At 40.0% G+C, this 24,947-nt stretch overlaps 1 long non-coding RNA gene across 1 annotated transcript in view; it reads right to left on the bottom strand.

Moving 5' to 3' along the window:
- Positions 1-24,452, bottom strand: part of LOC134355931 (uncharacterized) — a 46,665-nt gene extending 22,213 nt beyond the window's left edge. Inside the window, exon 1 of the long non-coding RNA XR_010020223.1 lies at positions 24,366-24,452. This is a non-coding gene — a long non-coding RNA (uncharacterized LOC134355931). The remainder of the gene's footprint in view (positions 1-24,365) is intronic.
- Positions 24,453-24,947: the final 495 nt, after the last annotated feature.

Here is a 24,947-nt window from a genome sequence, read left to right as displayed (position 1 = left end):
AAGTATTGTCAGAGGAAGGGGCTGGTAAAATGCCGTATGGTTTGGGTCAAAGCTTCCTGCTGTTCCTAATCTGTATTAATGTATTAGGTAGACACATCCAAGTGTGGTCTAGTGCCAAAAGCATTCTAAGTATGGGATTATGAGTGAGAGAAGCCAAGGATCTTGCAAAGAAGTTAGACAAAATCTGTGATCTGGCTAATCCACAACAGATGATGTCCATTACAAATAAATACATGATTGAATACAATAGGAGGAACAATGGATGTTGTAAGTTCCAAGTAATTGTAGCGGAAATTGTAACGATGAAAGAAAAGAATATGCAGATGCATTAATGGATTGGATGTCATATGTACAGCAAGCAATGTGAAACGTTGTTTATGTTGTATGTCGGTGAAGTTGCAGGGTATTGGCTCCAGTTTTGGATGCCAAAACATAAGTCATGGAAGAACAGCAGGTAAATGCTACATATTAAAATCTGGGATGAAACATTTGAGTCTTGGGAAAATATTGGAAAAGATGTGGCACTTTAGCCAAGAACTGAATACATTTGAATGCTATTTTGGGTCACTGATCAGTCGTCATTTACCTGAATAAGAAAAAAAACTCAAGAGGAAGAATGATTTGTTTGTGTCCCAGTGTTCCTGTGAAATAATGGGGGTGGCTTTTGTGAGTATATATTATGTCTAACTTAAAACTTGGTGGATACATCAAAGTATTGATTAAAAGTCATCAAAGACAAGGACAACATCATACAAAGTTAAAAAGATTTTCAGTAGAGAAGTAGATGCAAATATTATTGGAGTTAATCCTGAAAAACATTGTGATCCAAGGCAGACTGCTGCTACGACAGCAGGTAAGGCCCCAACTTTCTTTCGTTGACTAATCACCATGATTGTGGCTTGCAGCCAGTGTTATCTGTGGCTGACTCAATAAGAGCCAATGTCACGATATAGAACCAGCTTGCCCTCATTAGAGGCAGCTTTTGCCTCTTGAAAGAACTGTGGTGGCAGCAGATTTTGGTAGATTTATCTCAGCTGTTTGAGATTGGAGCTAGTTTGAAATGACACCAATTAAGAGGAATTGAGAATTGGAACGCACCAACATTATACTAACATATTGTTGGAGGATTAAGGCTCCATCTTTCACTGTCGTGTCCTGTAAAATTAAACAATATCAAGAAACCATATTTGTAGTCATCCAGTAACAAACGATTTGTATTTATATCCTTTATTAATGTAAGTTATCATAGCCGGGCTGGTGATCGTGGAGATAAGCTCCCACTACCTATAAAGTTCTCTAAATGGCGAGCAACTCTAACAGCCTCTGACAACTGTGTGGCTTAGCTACTACGCCCAGCGGAACTGTTTCTACAGACAAGAGAGGGGCAAAGGCGGACCACTAGTGCCTCGAAACCAGTTGCTTAGGGCAGGTGGGGCTCGTCAGCCTTGGCAGCAGCCTGCCTAGAGGAAGGAGAACTCTGATTTTAAACCTCCGCTGCCTTGTGGTCATACCCACCCTTCAGACAGGCTTTGGGAGTAAACCCCAGGGAAGAATTCTGGAGCCGGGGTCCCTAAGGCAGTTTGATGTTGTTTACATCCTCATTCTGGCAACCTCTACGACGGCACTGGTGCCAAACTGTATCGACGCTTGCCCTTCCCTTGGACTACATCAGTGACGCGGAGAGGGGGAACCCATTGCATGGGCAACAGCCGGTTCTTCAAATATTTCCGGCCAGGCTTGCGCCCTGGAGAGGACACAGTCCACCAGAGGCGCAAACCCATGATCCCTGGGATTAATGGCTGCCTACTACTGACGCAAGTTAAAATTCTACTCAAACAACAGGAATTCTGCAGATGCTGGAAATTCAAGCAACACACATCAAAGTTGCTGGTGAACGCAGCAGGCCAGGCAGCATCTATAGGAAGAAGCGCAGTCGACGTTTCAGGCCGAGACCCTTCGTCAAGTTAGTCCTGACGAAGGGTCTCGGCCTGAAGCGTCGACTGCGCTTCTTCCTATAGATGCTGCCTGGCCTGCTGCGTTCACCAGCAACTTTGATGTGTGTTGCTTAAAATTCTACTCCTTGTGTTCATGGCAATTCTCTAATTGTGCAATCAAGGCAAATTTTATTAGACTGCACAACTGCTGGGAGGTTTTGCCCTCCACAAAGATGTGTGAAATCCAGTGATATATCCCCTGTGACTATTTTGAACATTTATTTAATGTTTAAAAATAATGAGCAGCATGTGCTAAAGTTTCTGGTGAGCTCTGCCACCAGACAAGAACACTGACTCATAAAGCTGCTTGTTTGAGACTTTCGCACAAGTTTCCACCAAAGACAAGGAGTGCTTACATTCTCAGGGGAATAACATACTGGTGAATGTTCATCAACTTGAAAATTAACCCTTATTCTCTCTCTGGACATGCTTCCTGACTTGGGGAGCAGATCCTAGAAAATTTCTGTTGTTTGTGCCTAGAAAATTTCTCTTTTGTTTTAGATTCCCAGCATTTGGTAATTTGCATTTCAAGTTGCATTTTCAGTTACAATGTGTTCTCATCCTGTCACAATCGCGGACATTGCAGCAGAGTCTGGGGGCTCTCGCATGCGGGCAGCTGAAAGAAGATGGCAGTCATTTTCGTGAGAAAGCCAATTAGGGTTTCTTTGCAATTGTATTTAACCCTTTTCCTTTTGTGTCAGTCTTGTCAAATCTTGATCAAAGCACAGTGACAACACTCCCTCTTTACCTTAGTCCACATTCCATGAAAGGAAATTTGTGTTTTAGATAGACGCTATTGAAAGAGTGGTATTAGATTACTACTGCTTTCATGGAACTCCTGTCACATTCCAAGAATGAGTCTGGTAAATCACTTTTGTATTGTCTCCAACGTTACTTCATCATTTTTTTTTTGGTAAGGGACCAAATCTATATACTAGATCATAGAACAGTAGAGCACAGGAACAGAGACTTCCACCCACAATATTGTGCCAAACCAATTAAACACTTAATTGAATTATTCCCTACACAGTACCCATATCCCTCCATTCTCTGCACATCATGTGTCTGTATAAAGTCTCTATTATACTTGCCTCCATCGCAACACTCTGCCACCACCTTCCAGGCTCATTCTACTTTCTGTCTAAAAATCTTGCCCACACATCTCATTGGAACTTATCCCTATCACCTAGATACATGTCCTTTAGTGTCAGAAATGTGGAGAAGGATACAGGTTGTACACTTTATTTATTCCTCTTATAATCTTAAAATTCTATCAGCAAACTGATACGCAGTATTGCACCAGCACTATACAATTGCAACAAAGTTTCCCTATTTATCTCCAGCCCTTTTGTAATGAAGGCCGAATAGCCATTTTCCTTTCTTAACTACCTGTTGGACTTAACTTCTAACTTTGTTATGATTCATCGTGGAATACCTGGATCTTTCTGTACTTCACTTACAATCAGTCTCTGGTAGTCTCTGTTAGGTACCACCTGTCCCCAAAAAATAGCCACTGGGTGCATGTTTGTGGTCTTCTGCTGCTGTCGCCCTTCAGCCTCAAGCTTGGACATGTTGTGCATTCTGAGCTGCTCTTCTGCATACCACTGTGGTAATGTGTGGCTATATGAGTTACAATCACCTTCCTGTCAGCGTGAATCAATGTGGTCAGTCTCTGCTGACCTCTCTCATTAACAACGTATTCTTCTCCACCACCCCGCCCCCCCACAAAACGGCCACACACTTTTTTTTGCACCTTTCTCTGTAAACTCTAGAGACTGTTGTGCATAAAAATCCCAGGAAATCAGCAGTTTTTGAGATACTCAAAGACACCCTGTTTGGCACCAACAACCACTCCATGGTCAAAGTCACTTAGATCACATTTCTTCCCCATTCTAGTGTTTAATCTGCACAACTACTGAACTTCTTGACGATACCTGCATGCTTTTATGCATAGAGTTGATGCTGCATGATTTGAAATAATAAGGTGTACTGGTGTACCTAAAAAAATAGCCACTAAGTGTAGATAATCATCTGTCCTTGACATTTCTTACTGAAATGCATGGTCAGTCAGTGCTCGGTGGAGTCCCCACCTTCATCCAGAGAGGGAGGAAGAATCTTATACTTGTAAGGCTGCTCTGGAACTGTCCTCTGGATCCCTGTACATGCCTCTTTTCTGCAGTCACACTGTCTTGTTCTTGACTATTTCCTCATATAGAGGAATTTAAGAGCATAGGAGAGGGTAGATTCGAAAGAGGTATGAAAAATTATGAGGGGTATGGATACGGTAAATGTAAGCAGGCCTTTTCCACTGAGGTTGGATGAATCCAGAACTAGAGGTTATGGGTTAAGAGTAAAAGTTGGAATGTTTAAGGGGAATCTGAAGGTGGTGACAATGTGGAATGTGGAAATGGTGTACGCGGGTTCAGTTTCAACATTGAAGAGAACATTGGATGGATACATAGATGGGAGGGTTATAGAACATAGAAACTTACAGCACATTACAGGCCCTTTGGCCCACAATGTTGTGTTGACCATGTAACCTACACTAGAGACTGCCTAGAATTTCCTAGAGCTTTTCTAAGCTCCATGTACCTGTCTAAGAGGCTCCTAAAAGACCCTATTGTATCCTCTTCCAACACCACCACCGGCAGTGCATTCCACGCACCCACCACTCTGTGTGAAAAACTTACCCCTGACATCTCCTCAGTACCTATTTCCAAGCACCTTAAAACTATGCCCCCTTGTGTTAGTCATTTCATCCCTGGGAAAAAGCCTCAGACTATCCATACAATCAATGCCCCCTCATCATCTTATACACCTCTATCAGGTTACCATTCACCCTCCATTGCTCCAAGGAGAAAAGGCCTAGTTCACAACCTATTCTCATTAGGTGTGCTTGCCAATCCAGGAAACATCCTTGTAAATCTCCTTTGCACTCTCCATAGTATCCACACTCTTCTTATGGTGAGGTTACCAGATGACTAGAGGTTATGGAGGGTTATGGTCTGAGTGCAGGTTGATGGAACTATGCAGCATAAAGTTTCTACACAGACTTGATGGGCTGAAGGGCCTGTTTTTGTTCATATTTTTTATGTTGTGTGTAAGGTACAGAGTTGGTGGGATTCTAATCTTGGTTGTAGTTTTTTAAAAGAATTGCCAGTACTGTATTGGTATTGTATATTTTGTTTTAGTTATTTTCATACTGCATACATAATAAGGGTGTGGTCCAAAATTAAACTGAGATTGTAACAGCAGGGACTGTGTTTTTAAATTCCTTTCATCATTTTTATTTCAATACTTTCTTTCTGCATTAAAACAGATAATTAATAATTAAGGAATTAAAGACCAAAAAAGTTTTGTTTTTGTTGTGTGTGTGTGTGTGTGTGTGTGTGTGTGTGTGTGTGTGTGTGTGTTTGTGTATGTGTATGTGTGTGTGTGTATAATTTTCCCCAGGCTACAAAACTTGAGTGGCCACTACTTGCCAACAAAACTCACTTTGTGATTCATGTAAAAGGTTGAAACTTGCTTTTATTTTTTTTTAATGTTCTTGTTTACAATTTATGCTCTTATGTCATGACATGAATGCAAATTAACATTAACTTGCATTATGTCAACACAGAATGGAAAGTGTAACGTTAGCCTCTGAAACACCATTATGTCTTTTTAGTGAGCTATATTGTAGCACAATCAAAATAGACTCATACTTTCAGATGTTCACTTCAAGATCAAAGTTTAACACTGCTGTACATCAGCAAAATCTCATTTGAACATACTGCCACCTTTTAAAACTTGTCCTTGTATATGCATTCAGAGTGATTTATTGAAACCACAACCAGCAATGGGCTGGAGACAATGAACATTATGGGGTTCTAACCCTTCCCCTCACGTCCCATGTTTCTGTCATCATAAAATCCTTTTGGATTTAGAAGCTGCCAGTTCTGTAACCATGCATTTTCTCCTCTAACTATCTCTTGTTCTTTTCTGCTTTTAGATTCCCTCCAAAAGAAAAAAAACAACAGCAAAACAGGTAGTGAAGGATCAACAGGTAAAAATCCTGGAAATATTACAAAACAGTCCATTAATTAATTCCCTACTGAATCCACCATTTCATTTCCTGATGTTCCATCCAATTTAGAGGATGGCGTCAGAGAAGTATTTGATAGCAGAGAGACAACAGGCTCAAGTGTCTTGCAATTACGCCTGGAGGAAATGTTAATCTTTTGCTAGTCTCCTGCCGTCAAGTATTATTGCAGAGTGCTCGGAACTGTTTGGTGGATAGAGATTAATGATGACATGATAGATGCATTGGTCACCCTTCAAGAAAGCCCATGTGCACAGGGAAACAGAGGAATCTAGGAACGATCTTGGTAGGACCCTACCTCAAACTAATCAGTTCTAGAATGGAGTAGAGTGTAATTCCACTATCAAAAGAAAGACACTTGCTCCTGAAAGCTTTTGTCCTCCTCCCTTTCCATCAACCTATCCTGATTCCTATTGCCTTTTCTTATTTCCAGATCATACTATGTTCCAAAAAACAATTCCAGTTCATGAACAAAATGTTTGTTCTGAAACCGATACAAATTTTAAGCAGCTGGCATTGTTACTTACTGTAGACTCCCACAACTTTAGAGAAGTCACCTCTGACTACTGGTAGAAATCAGTCAGCAGCCAATCTGAAAGTAGTTGACGATCCCGTTAAATAGTGCTGGTGTATGTCCAATACTCTACTTGCTGTGTTTTCAATTGTGTAAAGTTTTGAAAGGCTTTTGGATTGATCCTTAACTTCCAAGTGAAACTCAGTGCTCAGAGATGAAAATATAAGCAGTAAAATGTAATTGCACACTGACTAACAACACGTTCTGTCTCTTTTCAGAGTGTTAGCTGTGCCCTTACCAACTCCTTTAATAATTTTGAATTAGGAGCAAAGTAGATCAGCCTCCCTGACATTAAATAAGATGCATATAAAGACAATCATTTGCACTGCCCGTCAGTGTGCTGGCTTTATGGGTGAAATATAGATAATTTACTCAAAATGGAGTTTCTTTTTGAATAGTCTTTAATCTGTCTTCTAATAAAAATCTATTTCATCCAAATGGCTTATTTGTTACTGGGGATGCTGTTGTGGTTTACAAGTTCCTTAGTTTAAAACAGTAGTTATTAATTAGATAAGTGTCATTATTGAAAAGACTATAGGAATGAAATATTTTGGCATACATATCTCAGCTTTTCTGGGTTGGTAGTGTAGCAAGGAGGATGCTCAAACTAAACATAGCCAGATTGGTCAAAAAGTCAGAAGACATCAAAGTGTGAGCAACCAAGTGAATATGGGAACAGCTGTTGTAACTGGCCTAGTAAACACTAATCACCCAATTTGGGCCACCCAGAATAAACAAGAAACCTCACACCCTGAGACAGTAAGTAGGAATGTGACTTTTTCTTGAGGAAACAAATCAATTTATCACAAACAGCAGGCGAATCATCTCCTTTTGAAAGTTGACTTTGATTGCCAGTGTCAGCTGGAAGTCATTTGTGTTTAGTCAATCAGTTTTTGGCCATTGGTAGCACCTAATCCAACCTTTTAAGGACATTACTGTTGAAAATAGATATGGAGGTTCCATCTGAAGACCAGAACATTGTTTACCTAGAACACAATGCAAACTGACATCTGTGTTGTTTTTAGCTTGTCCCTGAACTGTAGAAGAAAGTAGGTTTCAATAGTAAGAGAAAAAGCATGCTAAGTGGTCTATTGCTATCCAAGATGAAGTTTGAATGCCAAATCAGCATAAGCAATAAGTGAGGAATCAGGGTGTTTTCCACTTGTGCCTGCTCCAACTTTCAATAAGATCATGGTAAATAAAATTGATAATTGGTTTATTATCATCACATGTACTACGGTACAGTAAAAAAAACTTGTCTTATTTACTGCACTTACAGATCAGTTCATTACAACAATATGCTGAGGTAGTACAAGTTAAAATAATAATGTTACAATTGCAGAGCAAGTGCAGTGTAAGTAGACAAGGTACAAAATCACAATGAAGCAGATTGTAAGGTCAAGATTCCATCTTATTGTATTAGGGAAACAATCAATAGTCTTATAACAGTAGGATAGAAGCTTTCCTAGAGACTGGTAATACATGCATTCAGATTTTAGTATCACCAACACAAGAAAGTCTGCAGATGCTGGATATCCAAAGCAACTCATGCAAAATGCTGGAGGAACACAGTAGGGCAGGCTGAAAAAAAAAAGAGTAGTTGACATTCGGACCAGATCCTGAAGAAGGCTATCGGTCTGAAACATTGACCATTTACTATTTTCCATAGATGCTGCCTGACCTGCTGAGTTCCTCCAGCATTCTGTGTGAGTTGCTTTAGGCTTTTGTATCTTCTGCCTGATGGGGGGAGGGGGTGTGGTGGAACAAGAGGGAATGTCAAGGCAGCAAGATGTGTAGAAAGAGTATATGGAGGGGTGGTTGGTTTCCGTGATGCACTGACAATGCAGACACAGGACAACGATATTCTCATCCTGGTTTCCAATCTAATTTCCTGTGACCCCATAGTATCAGTTGCAATATCTGTCTTGCTTTCGTTTACAAGCACTTCTATGGCTCACCTAGCCTCATTCACCTCCAGCCATCCATACTCCAAATTTGTACCTGGTACCAGTGGCAACAAAGATGTCAGTACATTGAGTTCCACCTCTGCATTCTGGAAACACTTCAAAATGCCTTTTTCACCTTCCTATTCCATGCCATCTTTCTTTCTCACATTCCTTTTGAAGTATCTGGTACAAGATTTTCTGTGTACAGAATTGTAATATTGTCATATGTTATTGCTTCATTAGTGCATCTCACATAACTTTCTCAGTCCATTCTCTTCATTGTGAGACTGTTAATAGATCTGTAAACTTTAACGCATCTTTGCACAAGAACACAGAATTTCTTATTAATCATCTGTAAAACTTGGTTGCTCAATCATAGAGGTTATGCTCTTAGCTGCCAAAGCCTTAATGCCTGAGTTTCCAGCTCATCATTCATTCAAGATGGTTCTTTAACACTTACCTTGACCAAACCTTTGGCCCTTTGCTCCAATGTTACATAGCTGGGTGTCATTTTTAAAAAAGTAAAATAAAACAATGCTCATGTGTGGTGCTCTGGGAGAACCTAAAGTCCCTTAATGAGCAGAAACCCTGGTTATTATTTTGCTCTTGAATCTTATTGATTGTGACTCAAAAGTCACTTAATTTTGTCTTCAGAGAATAGTACAAGGCAATTATTTTTGTGATCAATTGTGCATTTTGTTCTTTAGATAGCTGTATATAAAAAAAAAACAGTCAAACACAGAAATGGTCCATTAGTGCTTTGGGGTGACAAAGCTCTAAAATAAAACTAATGCCGGCAAGACTTAATGGATTCAATTATATGTCATGAGGTCTTAACTATCAAGATTTGGTCATATTTACAAATTGCTGCAACATTCACCTTCCAATATTTTGCCTGAAATTATCTGGTGATTTTAATTAACTCAACTTGTACTATTTTCTTGATTAATTCACACCTAATTCAATCCTATTGGTTCTCAGATGACTGATATGAATTTGGTAGACTCTGCAGCATGTGGAATAGGAGATGCTTGACAGGGTGAGCAGTTGGATAATGTAGGAAATCCAGTATACCTTCTATCAATTACTTTTGTTGGGATTCTGGGTGGTCCTCTCCATTTTAGCTGACATATACCAGGGCTTCCTTTTTATTGTTCATTCTCCAGGTTGCTACAAGCAGTTACCATTACAACACACCCCAGTTAATAATTTTCTACATGGAATAACATCAGATATTTGATAACATTAAATGATAATGAGGTCAAACTTGCTATAAGAACAAAGTTGGGAGAGAGGATTTGAATGTTGTTATTACATCACTTGTAACAGTTAACAGGTGGTGTAGGAATTGATCATTAGTAGTGTGATGGAGATAAAAAGGGGTCAACAGAAGGTGATGGTGGGAAAAATGAGACAATTGAGAAGACAGAAGATTGGAAAGCTGACTGAGAGAGGTTAATGTTCCAAAACACTTCAATGAACAAGTGGGGAATATTATTATTCTTCTTACCTGAAATACTTACTTTGATATCAACACATCCTCAATTGCTCCCTTTATGGATTGCTGGTTAGGAAATTACTTTCTAAAAGCTGCCAAAGCAGTGGTGATGCACAAAATGCTAGGGGAACAAAGAAGACCAGGCCCCATCTATGGAAAGGAGTAAACACTCGACATTTCAGGCGCCCAAAATAATCGACTGTTTGCTCTTTTCCATAGATGCTGCCTGACCTGCTGAGTTCCTCCAGCATTTTGTTTTTCTGTTGCTTTGGATTTCCAGTATCTACAGATTTTTTCATGGCAGTATTGATACATTTACCAAAGTTCACTTTTGCAAAAGTGGGCTCAAAATCAACATTAGAGGGACTCGATATCAGTAGATGATTTATTCACACAGGTAAAGGACAATGAACACAGCAGCAAAGCCCATGTGACCCTCCAGCTAATACTCACAGGCTGCAGGGTTTTTATGCCTATTAAAAGAGAATTGAATGAAGGAGGAGGCTTAATTCAGAGTTCCATCAAAATTTCCAGGAACCAAGCTTAGAAACAGAAGTACAGTTTGTAAATTATCAGAAACTTTGGATCAAATTCAGGGCTTTTGCAGAATACACTTCCGTGGAAAGAAATCCAAGTTAGTTTTATGCAAAGCGATAGTGCAGCTACGCCAACCTATTCCCACTGATCAATTAAAAAATATTACCTTTGTGTTCCAATGGTTTTACTGGAGTGCACACAGAGCATATGCCATCCTATTCCATCTTAAAATGATGGCTGCACTTTCAAAGTCTCACTGACTATATTTGATTTGGCTCTAAGGAACATGGTGTTTGTACAGAAACCAGATGGTAAGCCATTTGTGGGGTCACTTGAGCTTCCTTCATGGCATGCGGCCCAGGTTACGTACTAACCCCATGTTTCATGGACTAAATGATTGTCAATCTAGGGGACAGAAACCCACCAAATCATTTTAACCCTCTTCACAGGGCAGCTGGGGACGGGCGCATTATGTGTTTCTGGAAGAATGCTGTCCCTCCAGGAAATTAATCAAGCAGATATGTAAATATTGCCAGATGTGTAGCCAGAAAATTAAATTCAGATCATCTGGGTACAAATAAAATTGTCTCTGATCTTAGTAATGGGATTTATAATTGCATTTGATAGTTCTGTTGATTTTTAAAAATTTATGACTTTTAAACATAATAAACATTCATCCAAATTGGAGTCATGGTACTCTTGCAAATGAATTTGCCCCTGTATCTAGTGCTTGTTATTCTCCATCTTGATTTGAGGATAAATTGCCAAATACTCCCAGCCACAGCATGAGAACAGGACTTGAAAATATTGCTGAAGACATTTATAGAACATCTGTGTTAGATGTTTGGAGGAGCCAGTACAGTTCTTAGGAGGTACAATAAAAAATAAAACTGTACCTATTCATGTTAAATTCATGTCATTTAAGGTTTACACTGTTCATTCTAATTGCATCACTAAAGGATCCCCTGCCCACAAAATACATGATTCAAACTGGAAGTTTTATTTGGGGGTGGGGGGGGAGTTCACAGTTGAAAGGAAGAATGCACTTTGCAGTCATAAACAGGAGATTCTGCAGAAAACACACAAAATGCTGGAAGAACTCAGCAGGCCAGGCAGCATCTGTGGAAAAGAGTATAGTCGATGTCTTGGGCCGATACCCTTCAGCAGGACTGGGGAAAAATGATGAGGAGTCGGAGTCGGGGGTTGGGGGGGGTAGATTCTGCAGATGCTGGAAATCCACAGTAAAACACACACAATGCTGGAGTAACTCAGCAAGTCAGGCAGGATCTATGGAGAGGAATGAACAGCCAACAGTTTGGACTGAGACCCTTCATCAGGATTGGAAAGGAAGGTGATGGAGGGGGTGACGGAGGAGAAGAAAGCCAGAATAGGAAGGTGGAGGGTGGAGGGAAAGAGTATAAGCCCCACGTGATAAGTGAAACCAAGTGAGGGAGGGTGGGGTGGGGGGGGGAGAAAGGATGAGGTAAGAATCTGAGAGGTGATCAGTGGAAGTAAAAGGCTGAAGAAAGATCAGAATAATATTTTTTTAGCTAGGAAGGCACAGCAATCTAGATCAAATGGCTCGTATGCAATAAAAACAGAAACCGCTGGAAAATCTCAGAAAACCTGGCAGCATCTGTGAAAAAGGAAAAGGTTAATTTTGCTTTATTTCAGATATTCAGCATTTGCAGTGTTTAAATTTTTGTTTAGCTTATATACAACATTGGACTTTGACCTGGAGGACCTACTGTAGCTAATACATCTGATCCTTTATAGGTCATCCCACATTGTCAAAAGCTTGATGAGAAAATCATGTGCCTGGGAAAATGAATTCTGGATGTTGTTGCCTTCTCTGTACATGCGTATGATAGATCTTCATTAATCTAGCTTGTGATATCCACCTTTCCTGGTTTCCAGTTGCTGCCAAAGCTCTGCCCTACCAGGAGAAATGGACTTTATCCATGGAGTGGTCTTTAGGATTATGGTAATATGCTTCTGCAGTTCACGGTGAGAAATGTTGGTTAGCATTCCAACTCAAGGCTTGATCTGTAATCCATCCAATGAAATTTCAAATCTATCCTTAGCAATATTTTGTTAATTACTTCTCAGGGGAATAGTGAGGCAGGATATGACTGAAGAGTCCTGATGAAGGAACTCAGCCCGAAATGTTGGCTGTTTATTGCCCCCCAGCATTTTGTGTGTGTTGCTCAGGATATGAATGGAATGGAACATAGATGGAATAGAACAGAAAGAAGACTTTAAGACCAAAAGATTCATGCAGTTCTTGGGAAGCAATCTCATTAGACCGTCCTCTCACTCCTTACTGCCTTGCCGTATATTCAGTCTCGGACAAGCCTATCAACTCCACTTTGGCTCCTTTTGTCATTAACCTGCATTAAGGAATAATTAATAGTAGCCCGTAAAAATTCCACTGTGTCTTTGTGTTGTGTGAAAGAACTGAAGCACCCACAGGAATTTATATAAAGAATAGGAAAACTCTACGCGGCCACAGGAATATACACTGCAGGTACTCCAGTTCTGAGATAGACGCTTTTCAGAGCCTAGTGGATTCTAGTCACTGCAGCGTTCACAGAATACAGAACTCAGGGGTTCTAATGTTGATAACTGATCAAGGCACTTAGTTCATCATCAACAAATATGAGCAACGAAGTCAACAGACACACACACTTCCAGCATCTGCAGACTTTCTCATGTTTATGATTAGCAACAACAGTCCAATGTTTTGAGCCAAAACATTGTCTGTACATTTCCCTCCACAGATGCTACCTGACGTATTGAGTTCCAGTAGTCACTTGTCTCTTGTTTCAGATTCCTGCACCTGCAGTCTTTAGTGATTCCTCTCAGTTCATCAATTTGACCTGGAGAGAGAAAATCTTACACACTGTTGGCTGGGGACTGTTTGTCATGCAGATCCCAATTGTTGTTTGCATTGCTGGGAGTGCAAATCAGTAGAGCAATGAAAAATCTTTCTTTTTGTGTAAAAACAATTTGATACAGGCAGCACAGTTTTAGATTATAAACTGCAAGTTCAAAACAATCACTTACCTAACTACAAATTCAATATAATACAAAATGGACTGGAGAATCTTATTAAAATCCTTACATCTAGCTATGTTCTGTGGTCATAAGAAATGCCAAAGATAACGTGTGTTATCCTGAAATGCAAATAGATCTGGATACCCTAACATTTGATGCACTTATTCAGAAAGCAGACAGTATATTAACGTTTATTGATAAGGAAGCTGAATACCAAAATTGGGAAGTTATGCTTCAGTTACATATGAAATTGGTGAGAAATACTTTTGAATAAATTGACATGTAGTTTATCCCCAAGAATTTGGAAAATATTAATTTCAAGGGATTATTGCTTAATCTCTCTGGAAAAAAAAGCAATTTCATTGAAATATCATACTGCATAGCTAATATGCCAAAGAAAGCTAAAGTGTCACTGATTTTCTTAACTTTCCCAGCACACTTGGCAAATGTACTTAACTTTATCCTGGACACCTTACCTTTCCGCTTGTCCTAGAAACTAGGGATAATAAATTTCTTGATTAAAGTTAGACTTCATGTCTATAAAATCAGTGGATGAAAGAAAGGCAATTGATAATTTCACCTGCTACAGCCTTCAGTAACGATGCAAATGATAACGAAACAAACAAATATACTGAAGCAGATTGCCGCAGCAGTGAATTAATACATTAAAATTATTCTTGATTAACTAATGGGCTCCACATAGACCCTTCGACCTTATGAATTAAAAGGAGCTTGACGCACCAGCAAGCTTTTCCAAACAAACTGTTAAAACCTAATCTGCTAAAATAAATCAGATTAACTCATTGTCTTTTGCTTTGGAAATGGCTCCAACACCACTCTGTTGAGGTTCATTATGATTCTTCTTTACACTGCTTTATATTGTTAAAGGACTTCTTTTTCAACCATGAACCTTCCTCCAGCTACAATACCTCCACATACAAATGACAGGAAAATAAGAAGACTGCAGCTCATAAGAATTTGAAATTAAAATTGAAGATGCTGAGAAAGTCAAGCAGAATCTGTGGCAAGGGAAATTGAGTTAATATTTCAATGAGAAGACCCTTTATTTAAAAAAAACTATGCTATCAGCCAAGATGAAAGCATCCCATTGTGAAATTAATCAACTGACAAATAAAACCTAATTCTAACTTCCACCAGATGTAATGTCCGTTGGCTATGGGTCACACAATACTTGAAGGTTTTGGATTCTTACTCTGCAACTTGTGAATTAGCATTCCTGAGGTAGTATCCATATGTTTAACTGGTGCTCTTGTCATACATGGGAAAATAAAGCATTGGATCTCTTGTATGCAAATGTTAAAGACGCATACAGCTCCACAGCTCTCCTCTCCACAGCCGACTTGGAAGATCAGATCACAACCTGGTTCACCTCATGCCCTCATATAACCCCAAAAGTACAGCAACAGCTAGCTACCACCAAGATAAGAAATGGTCTCTAGAGGCCATTGAGGCCTTGAAGGGCTGCTTTGATGTTACTGACTGGAATGTGCTTTGTGAACAATAAGTGAGGACATCAACTTCTGTGTGGACACTGCAATACCATCAAGGACTGTTTGCTGCTTCCCCAACAACAAACAATGGGTCACCAGTGACCTGCAGACTCTTCTCAACCACAAAAAGAGAGGCTTTAGATCAGGAGACAGGGAGGAACTGAAATGTGCAGAGGGAGCTTAAGGAGGAGATCAGGGTGTCTAAAGAGGAATGCACGAGAAAGCTGGAGAACAAGCTTGGGCAGAGTAGCACAAGGGAGGTGTGGAGAAGCATGAAGAACATCACTGGCTTCAATCAGTGTAGCTGTAGAATCTCGGAATGCAGCCGTGAATGGGCTAATGATTTAAACCAATATTTCAATAGGTTTAACAATTGCCCTGCTGTTCACACCATCTTTAGCACACCAGTACAGGTGCTGAAGCATCCAATGCTCCTTCAGCACCAAAGCATCCCCTCCTTCCTCCTTCCCCCTTCCCCACCAACACCACCTCCCCCCCCCGCCAGTTCAACATGCGGATGAACAACACAGGCTACCACTGTCTACATTCCCTCCTTGATCTACACCTCCACATACCAACTGCTATCATCCCATCCTTCACCTCCCCCAGACCCCATATTCCATCAACTCCCCAGTCATCATGGACTCACTTTCACTACTGAGCAGGTGAGAAGGGCTCTGGGGAAAATTAGGCACGGCAAAGCATTGGGACTGGATTTTGCGAACCCTCAGGTTCTGAAGGAGTGTACTGAGCAGCCGTGTGGAATTCTCCAGTGCATTTTCGATCTGAGCCTCAGCCTGGAAAGGGTCCTGACTGTGGGGAAAATGTCATGTGTGGTCCCAGTACCCGAGAAGGCCCAACCAAAAGTTCTGAATGACTATTACCTCACCTTACACGTCATGAAGACCCTAGAGAGACTAGTTCTGGCTCACCTCCAACCCCCGGTCAGATCGGACTTGATCCCCTGCAGTTTGCCTACCAGGAGCATATTGGAGTCGATGATGCTGTCATCTACCTGCTGAACAGAGCCTGCTCCCATTTGGATAAGCAGGGCAGCACTGCAAGTATCATGTTTTTTGATTTCTCAAGTGTCTTCAATACCATACAGCCCTCATTGCTGGGGGTAAAGCTCCATTCAATGCAGATTGGCACCTCCATTGTATCCTGGATAATGGACTAGCTGACTGGCAGACCACAGTTTGAGTGGCTTCAGAGCTGTCTGTCAGACATGGCTATGAGCAGCACTGGGGCTCCACAGGGGATTGCATTGGCTCCCTTCCTGTCCATCTTGTATACCTTGGACTTCAGATACAACACCAAGTCATGTCATTCGCAGACACTCCACATGCAACTCCTGCAGGTACTCCAGTTCTCTCCCACAACCCAGTGTTGGGAAAGCTGACAAGACATTTGTGTTTATTAATAGGGAAACTAAGTACTAAAAATCAGGAAGCTTTGATAAATCAGGAAACTATTTTTTACTGCAGTCGAGTTGGGGATCAATTCGAGCCATCAGGAGCTGTGTCGCAGCAGCTGCTACACCATCTTGCCACTTTCTCTTGACTGTAAGAAACAGCAACCAAACTACTCCTAAAAATCTCTTAAACAGAAAGCCATTACTTATTATTGTCTTGCTGAGGCCAGAAAAGGAAATCATATTGGTGAGGAACCAAAAAAGATATACAGCAAGAGGAAATTCTCTAGTGCAACACTGGGAAATCATCTGTGCCCAGAAGCCCAGGACTTATTTTAATGTTGTTTTAATTGGACTTTAAATCAAGTGTATGTTTCCACCATGAATGAGCATGTACTAAAAGCAGAATAGTTACTAAATTAAACTACACAAAGTAAATCGATATCATTGGCAGTTGCAGTGGTATACGTTTCATTAGGAAAATGTACATACGTACTTGGTTCCTTATGGTTTTGAAAAGCCAGGGGAGGTAGTGGGCTCAAACTCCCAAAACCTATTAAATGCTTCCAATGGTATGCGTTCAAATAGCCTCTGCTAACCATGTCCAGCTCCTGGCCTTCATTTGTGGCCTAGCTAATAGGAAATGGTGGAACTATTTCTATTGGCAGGAGAAGGAACAAAGGCAGGTTACTGGCACTTTAAAACCAGTTGTTTCGAGCAGATGGGGCTTGTCAGATGTGGTTGACAGCTCACCTAAGAGGAGGAAAACTCTGATCTCAAACCTCCGTTGCCTTGTGTCTATACCCACTCATGAGGTAGGCTTCATGAGTAAACCCAGAGGGAAAAATTCAGAGCTGGAAACCCTAAGGCGGTCCAACATTCAATGCTGACTGGAAGGTCCAGCAAATGCTGCTGGTGCCAAACTGCATCGATTTCTGCTGTTCCTTTGGGTTTGTCAGCTACATGGAGGGGGGGGCCTGCTGCATGGGCAACAGTTCCCCCCCCAATATCGTACTGCTCTGGCTTGCATATCACGTATACAGTTAGGATGCAATAGCTATGGTTGACCCCAACCTACATGAGGCCTCATGTATAGTACATACTTCTTAGAAAGACCTGGTGTAGGATTGCTGCAAACAATTTTTCCTTTTGCGTTTATTCTCAGCCCGCAAGTGGTGAAGAAGTGCTGCTGTTAATCTCTTTTCCTTGTTCCCTGAGAAGGTACCGGACCCTGTTTAAACTATTTTAGAGGTTTTAATTCCAATTACTGGATTTATAGCTCGCTTCAAATGGGAGTTTAAAGCCAACTAGGTTATTACAAGAGTTCTCCACCCCCCTGACTGTATGTCATTAGCAAACCACTATTTGGATACCATTTGTTACTTTATTTCTTTTCGTCACCGTGGTCATTAATGGTTCTGGATGCCATTGTGAATTTTGTATGCCAGTTGTAGGTTGTTGGTAGGGCTACTCTTATGTGTTGGCACACAGCCAAGTGGTTAAGGCGTTCGTCTAGTGATCTGAAGGTCGCTAGTTCGAGCCTTGGCTGAGGCAGCGTGTTGTGTCTTTGAGCAAGGCATTTAACCACACATTGCTGTGTGACAACACTGGTGCCAAACTGCATGGATCCTAATGCCCTTCCCTTGGACAACATCAGTGGCGTGGAGAGGGGAGACTTGCAGCATGGGCAACTGCCGTACAACCTTGCCCAGGCTTGCGCCCTGGAAACCTTCCAAGGCGCAAATCCACTGTCTCATCAGACTAACGGATGCCTATATGTATGTATTGCCAAGACAATTGTAAATGTCAATTGAGTATCTGGCCTTAAATAGGAGAGAAACAACTCTATTTTAACTCAATATATGAACATCAGTCATTTGCTAGAAAGTCAACTGTGAACCAAGTCTCCTTCCTGACCCTTAGATACTAAGATCAATAGGAATAGATATATATGCCTGTTGTCCACTGGAGGTCATCCAGAGATGAGCCTGGTCTGCTTAATGTGTACTTCGTATTATTCAATGTTACTGGAATGATGACTCAATCTATTTATTAGAATCATATATAGGGTATTAAAGTTCAGTCAAAGCATTGCAATTTTTAAAAAATATTAACACATTTGTCAAGAGATCAAGTTAGAGAGATGTGAGCTATTTGACAAGCCCCCTGAATCTTTGACCAGACATTTCAGGAAAATCTGAATCCAAGGATCCTGATTTCACTCCTGTTTATTTGAGTCAGGGTTAGATCCATAATTCCCAGGTTAGTTCCCATAGATTCTGTTGCTCCCTGGGAATTAATAACCCCCATCCTCCCTAAAAATTATCAATCATCTAAAGATGCCTCAGTGACAAATTTGTCATGATACGTACATGTTCACCTGTGGGAATTTGCTGGCAAAAAGACTCCAAGTGCCTAATTTGAGAATGAGAGCAATCTTATTTATTTGACGCTTAGTGTTGACTAATCCTCAGTGAAACAGGTGGCTGCTTTATAAACGAGGATCTTTAATCCTCAATTAATCTGTCTAAAATGTTTCATTTCCATGTCATCAGATGGCACATGAGAAATATGCACTTGGTTCTTTCTTATATGACACATTATTTCACTGTGGAAATTAATTTGAAAAGGAAGTTAACTCCTGAGGTTAGCTCTTTGGCATTTTGCTATGTTCATGTGAATGATCTGAGAATCACTTTATACATGGGTGGCCTTTGTATTGTGGGAGATTAAATCACATGGAATGATTCATGCAAAGATCTATAAATCTGAGTTTCACTGAAACTCTTACCTGTGTTCACGGGTGGGTCATAATGACTTCATCAGCACCACACCTTTGCTAACAGTCTGCTGCCAGGTAAAGCACAGGAATTTCACCCTGTTGTTTCATTTGAGTAATATTTATAAATATTCATTCAAGCAAAAGGGCTGTAAAATATACTTTCTTGCAGGTTAAGAGTTAAAGATATGAATATGGAAGAAAGTTTGATCATTTTGTAGATGAAATGCAATGTGCAACAACAAATTCTTCAGTTGATTCACTCATTTGAAATTTTAAACCTTTTCTCACCCGCTCATGTCAGCATATCCCATTTTAGATTTCCAGATCTGCATTTTTTTTGCCAGAAAAAAAATAGTGTAAACGCTTGGGTAAGAAATTGTTAAGTTTGAGGTGTGGGGCCTGGAGTGCACATATACCGACAGTAAAGTAAAGGAATGAATGACGCCAAGAATTTGTTGAATAATTATTTGGTTAATAGAAATCACAGAACTCAGGAAGGGTGGGACAATGAAAGCAAGTTCCAAAACACCAAAGATTCGCTACCCTCCATGAAGAAATTTTTAATGCCCAGCCCCTCTTATTGTAATTGTCTCCTCATTGAAGATTTTCTCACCGGTGAAAATGCCTTGGCATCCTATCCTGATATGCACACTTGAGGATTTTTTAATCTTTCAAAAAATCATCCTCATTTGTTAAAGACTGCAGGTCAATCAGGCCCCTCGCAATAAGTCAAACCTCTCATCCTGTGTTTGATGATTTATTTTGTATGTGAAATGGAAGTTATTATTTTTAATCCTGGTTTTCTATTTTATTTTTGGAACATATGTACATAATTATCCTTCAGAGAACTTGTGATCATATGTAATAAGGTAATAGCAGTGATGCACAGCTTAAATAGGAGCTGAAAGGAACACCAGAAGATTTTAAGCAGGATCTGACTTTCCAGGAGGTTTTGAACAGGATATTTAATCTTTTGAGCACATTGTTGATAATAATTTTATTTGATTATTTCACATTTTGGGAGGATGGCTGATTTTAATAGTTTAGTCATAAACAAATACATTAGAATTCTGGTTTATTTTTGAATTACTGACATTTCATATTTGATATATTCAGTGCCAAAGAAGAGAACAGCATACAATGCAGATTATTGTGATTAAGGTAAAAGTTAATTCTATAAACCATGCACCATCTGCAGAACCAGTCTACAAAAACTCCTAATTCCAGATAATAAAAATCGCTGAGAGAAAAAAAAAATGTAACACCCCATTTGAACAGGGAGTTTCATTTGGGTAAATAATATAAAATTAAATGGCATATCATGTGCCCAAACAATATTATTATTTCCCTGGTTTAACATAGTCCCTTTTATGCTTAGGGCCAATAATGTATGTCTCAAGTGCAATTGAATAATTTTACATCCACAAGGATAAAAAAAGGGGATATTTGCTGGTTATTGTGTTGTTCATTTGCAGGCACATACCCTCAAATGTGCAGACCTAGTCAATATCTACAATTGGACTGTTAAGTGACAACACAACAGGTCAGGCAGCATCTATGAAAATGAAAAAATGGTTGACATTTCAGGCCTAGACCCATTCAAAGGAAGGGGGAAGACGAAGTGACAAATAACATCAGTCTGGCAACGTTGCCTATGTCAAGAGGATGTGTAAACATCTCCACAAGTCTTAGTGAATCTTCCACCTTCAACGTCCTGGGTGCCTCCACTGACCAGAAAATTGATCACAAGGACAAGTGACTGTATCCTATGAAAAGTGATGCACCTCATGATTCACTGAACTCTTTCACTATTGAAAAACTGCGGGTCAGAAGTGCTGTGGAATGATTTGGTCTGGCCTAACTAATTCCAGAAACACTCAAGAAGCCTGGCATCACTTGTGAAGTTTTAATTTTTTTATATATTTTAGAGAGACAGCATGGTAATGGACCCTTCCAGTCCAAATAGCCCATTTTGTCCAAGTATACCCAAGTGACCAATTAACCTACTAACCCATACATCATTGACATGTGGAAGGAAACTGAAACACCCAGAAGAAACCCACAAGGTCAGAGAGAGAACATACAAAGTCTTCGGCCACAGTGATGGGGATTGAACCCAGATCGCTGGCACTGTGAAGTGTTATGCTAACCACAATGCTACCATGCTTTTCCACATGGTAGCGTAACCAACTGGCATAACCATTATTTATGACACCCATTATTTATGTCAGCGTTACAACATGACTACAATGCACACTGTTTACAAGATGCACTGGAGCAACGCGCCAAAGCTTTTAATTTAAAAAAAACAAGATCTCCCAGTCTTGCAGCCTCTACATCAGGGGTTCCCAACCTTTATGCCACAGACCCCTCCCATTAACCAAGGCGTCTGTGGACCCCAGGATGGGAACCCTGGCTCTACACTAAGAAAAAACTAACAAAATGTAAGCCAGCATTAAGAGCAGGAATAAGTCTTCCACACTTCAACCCTACACTACTATTAATCAAGATTAAAGCTGTTCTTTTACCTCAGCTCCATCTTTCTGCACAATCTCTTTATCCATTGATAGGCAGAAATCTTTCCTGTTTTGAATTGACTCAGTGAATGAACCTCACACACCGTCTTTCAGGGGAGAGAACTCCAAAGATTCACCATATCTGTTTGAGGTGGTTTCTCTACATTTCAGTCCCCAATGGCCCATCTTTCGTTCTGAAACTATGACCCGATTCTGGTGTTGTCAGACAGGTGAAACACCCTCCTTGCATTTATCCAGTAAGGATTTTGTAAGGTTCAATTTGATTTTCTCTCATTCTTGTAAGCTCCAGAGAATGCATGCCCAATCTATTCAATCACTTATCATATAGCAAAATAACGTCCCTCAAACTACTTGGGTGCACATCTTATACTGCTTTAGATAAGGCCAGCAAAGCTGTGCAATCTCATCAAGATCCTTTACAAACATAGTAAGGCATCTTAACTCAAGTCCTCTAGAAAGGACAACTTAATTATTTGTAAATACAAGAGATTTGAAAGATGCTGGAAATACAGAGTAACATACAAAATCTTGGAAAAACTCAGTAGGTCAAGTAGTGTCTATGGAGGGGTATAAACAGATGAAGGGTCTCGGCCCGAAATGTTGACTGTTTATTCCTCTTCGTAGATGCTGCCTGACCTGCTGAGTTCCTCCTGTACTTTATGTGCAATTTACTATTTGCTTTTGTAACTCTGGTGTGTTAGCATTCAGTGACATGTGAACAAAGACACAAAGCCCCTTGGAATATTAGTACTTCCTAGTCTTCCACAACTTAAAAAGCACACACTGCTTTTCTTCTATGTACATCAAAGTGTTGATCTCATTTTCCATTCTGTCAAGTTCTTGCCCAATATAGTTTGCTGATATCCTCTTGAAGGCTCTCGATATTCTCCTCATTGCTCACAACTGACTCCAACATTGAAAATAAGCAAACTTGAAAACTGGATATTCAGTCCCATCATTGATTTAAATTGTGAATACTTGAGGCCCAATTATTAAGCCTGACTGCCCCCCTAGTCAGAGGTGCTCAACCCAGGAAAGACTCCATCTACTCCCGCTCTTTGTGTTCTGTCCGTTACCAATTCATCCTTGTCAGTACTTTACCATTGCACTCCGCCACCCACCCCCAATTTAAGTGCTCTAACTATTCTGACCATCCTCCTGTGGGAGGCTATTACAGATGCTTCTGAAAATCTAAATACACAAGATCTACTTGTTCCCCCTTATCTAATTTCCATATGCTCAAAATATTTCAAGGGAAATAGTCAAACATGATTTCCAATCTGCAAGTCCACATTGAGTCTATTTCACCTTATTGTTCTTTACCATGTGGGCAGTTATTGCATTCTTCAGTCTAGCTTCAGCTCTTTCCCAACTGCTATTGCAGTAAGTCGATAATTCCCTGAGCACCACATGCATGTGAACACAATGACCTGCAAATAACACATCATCCTGATTTGCAAAGTTATTGTTGCTCCTTCACTATCGCTGAGTCAAAATCTTAGTGCATGGTAAGAGTTCCTTCACATATGGACTGCAAGAGTTCAGAAAGGTGACTCGACATGATCTGCCAAAGGACAATTACCCGGATGAACAATAAATTGTAACCTTGGCAGTAACTCACACATCCTGTGAATAAAGAAAAGCATGACAACTGTGCATAACAGCCTATTGGTACCAATGATATAAATGGTGAAATATACCATTGTAATAATTGATAAATATTAGTCAAAGCTACAGGTGAGAGAAGCAGAATTCTTCATGTTTTCAAATAACATCATAGGGTGTATTACGTCCTGCTTACAGGACAAATACAATATCTTTCAATGGACATCAGCTCAGGCACTTCCTCCGTATGATAGTGAAATCTTAGTCTTGAGAAGTAATGACAAATCATTACCAATAGACCGGTATCTATTAAATTAAGGTTCATATTAAACGATTTATGAATATAAATATAGATGATATGGAGTACAAATTTGAAGATTTCTGAATAATGTCAATGCCTTTCATCATGGTACTCCAGCAGATAAAGAGCATTAATTCAGTTCTATGATAATGGAAAACAGAGTTAATTATGTAATTGCTATTAATTACATTAAAATTATATTCAAACCATAAAACAATGAAATGTGATGGACTGAACAGATGCATAATGTATTAATTAACAAACCTAACATGAAAAAATTGCCAGGTTTTGCAAAATGTATTTGATTGGATTGCCAGCTTTTTAGTAATGGGAAATAGAAATAGATTAACTTTACACAAATGCTACACTCAGTAGTCTCATCAGATCTTTTAGCTTACTACAGTTAAATTTAATACATTCATAATGGCAATATTACTGGGCTGAACAATTTACAAATGATTAACTTTCTCACAAGATACACATGATTACCTCCCTCAAAGTGGGGAAGTCTCTTCTTGCACTCAATACCTTGTAAAGTGGCCTTCTGCTCCTGTAGTCCATCCACTTCTAGGTTCAAGATGTTGTGCATTCGGAGACGCGCATTTGCACACCACTGTTAAAACACATGTTATTTGAGTTAATCTCACCTTCCTGCCAGCTTGAACCAGTCTGGCCATTCTCCTCTGATGGCTCTTATTAACAAGGTGTTTTCATTCACAGAACTGCCATTAACTAGATGTTTTTCATTTTTTCACAGGGGATCAGCAGTTTCTGAGATACTCAGATTACCCTGGCACCAAAGAGCATTCCATGGTCAAAGTCACTTAGATCACATTTCTTCACTATTCTGATATTTGGTGTGAACAACAACTGAACCATTTGAGCACGTTGCATGCTTTTATGCATTGAGCTGCTGCCACATGATTGGGTGGTTAGATGTTTGCATTAACAAGCAGGTGTACGGGTGTACCTAGTAAAGTGGTCACTGAGTTTATGTGGAAGAATTCATGGGTTCATAAGGAGAGAGTACCAGGTGATAATAATCATTAAAGAATGCTGAAATGGCTGACTTCACCTGAAAGATTGACATGCTTGATTACACAGCGGGTA

Source organism: Mobula hypostoma, chromosome 13 (genome assembly GCF_963921235.1).
Source record: "Mobula hypostoma chromosome 13, sMobHyp1.1, whole genome shotgun sequence".
Taxonomy (NCBI): Eukaryota; Metazoa; Chordata; class Chondrichthyes; order Myliobatiformes; family Myliobatidae; genus Mobula; species Mobula hypostoma.
Note: the sequence above shows the minus strand (reverse complement) of the source record. Positions and strands in the feature narration are given on the sequence as shown.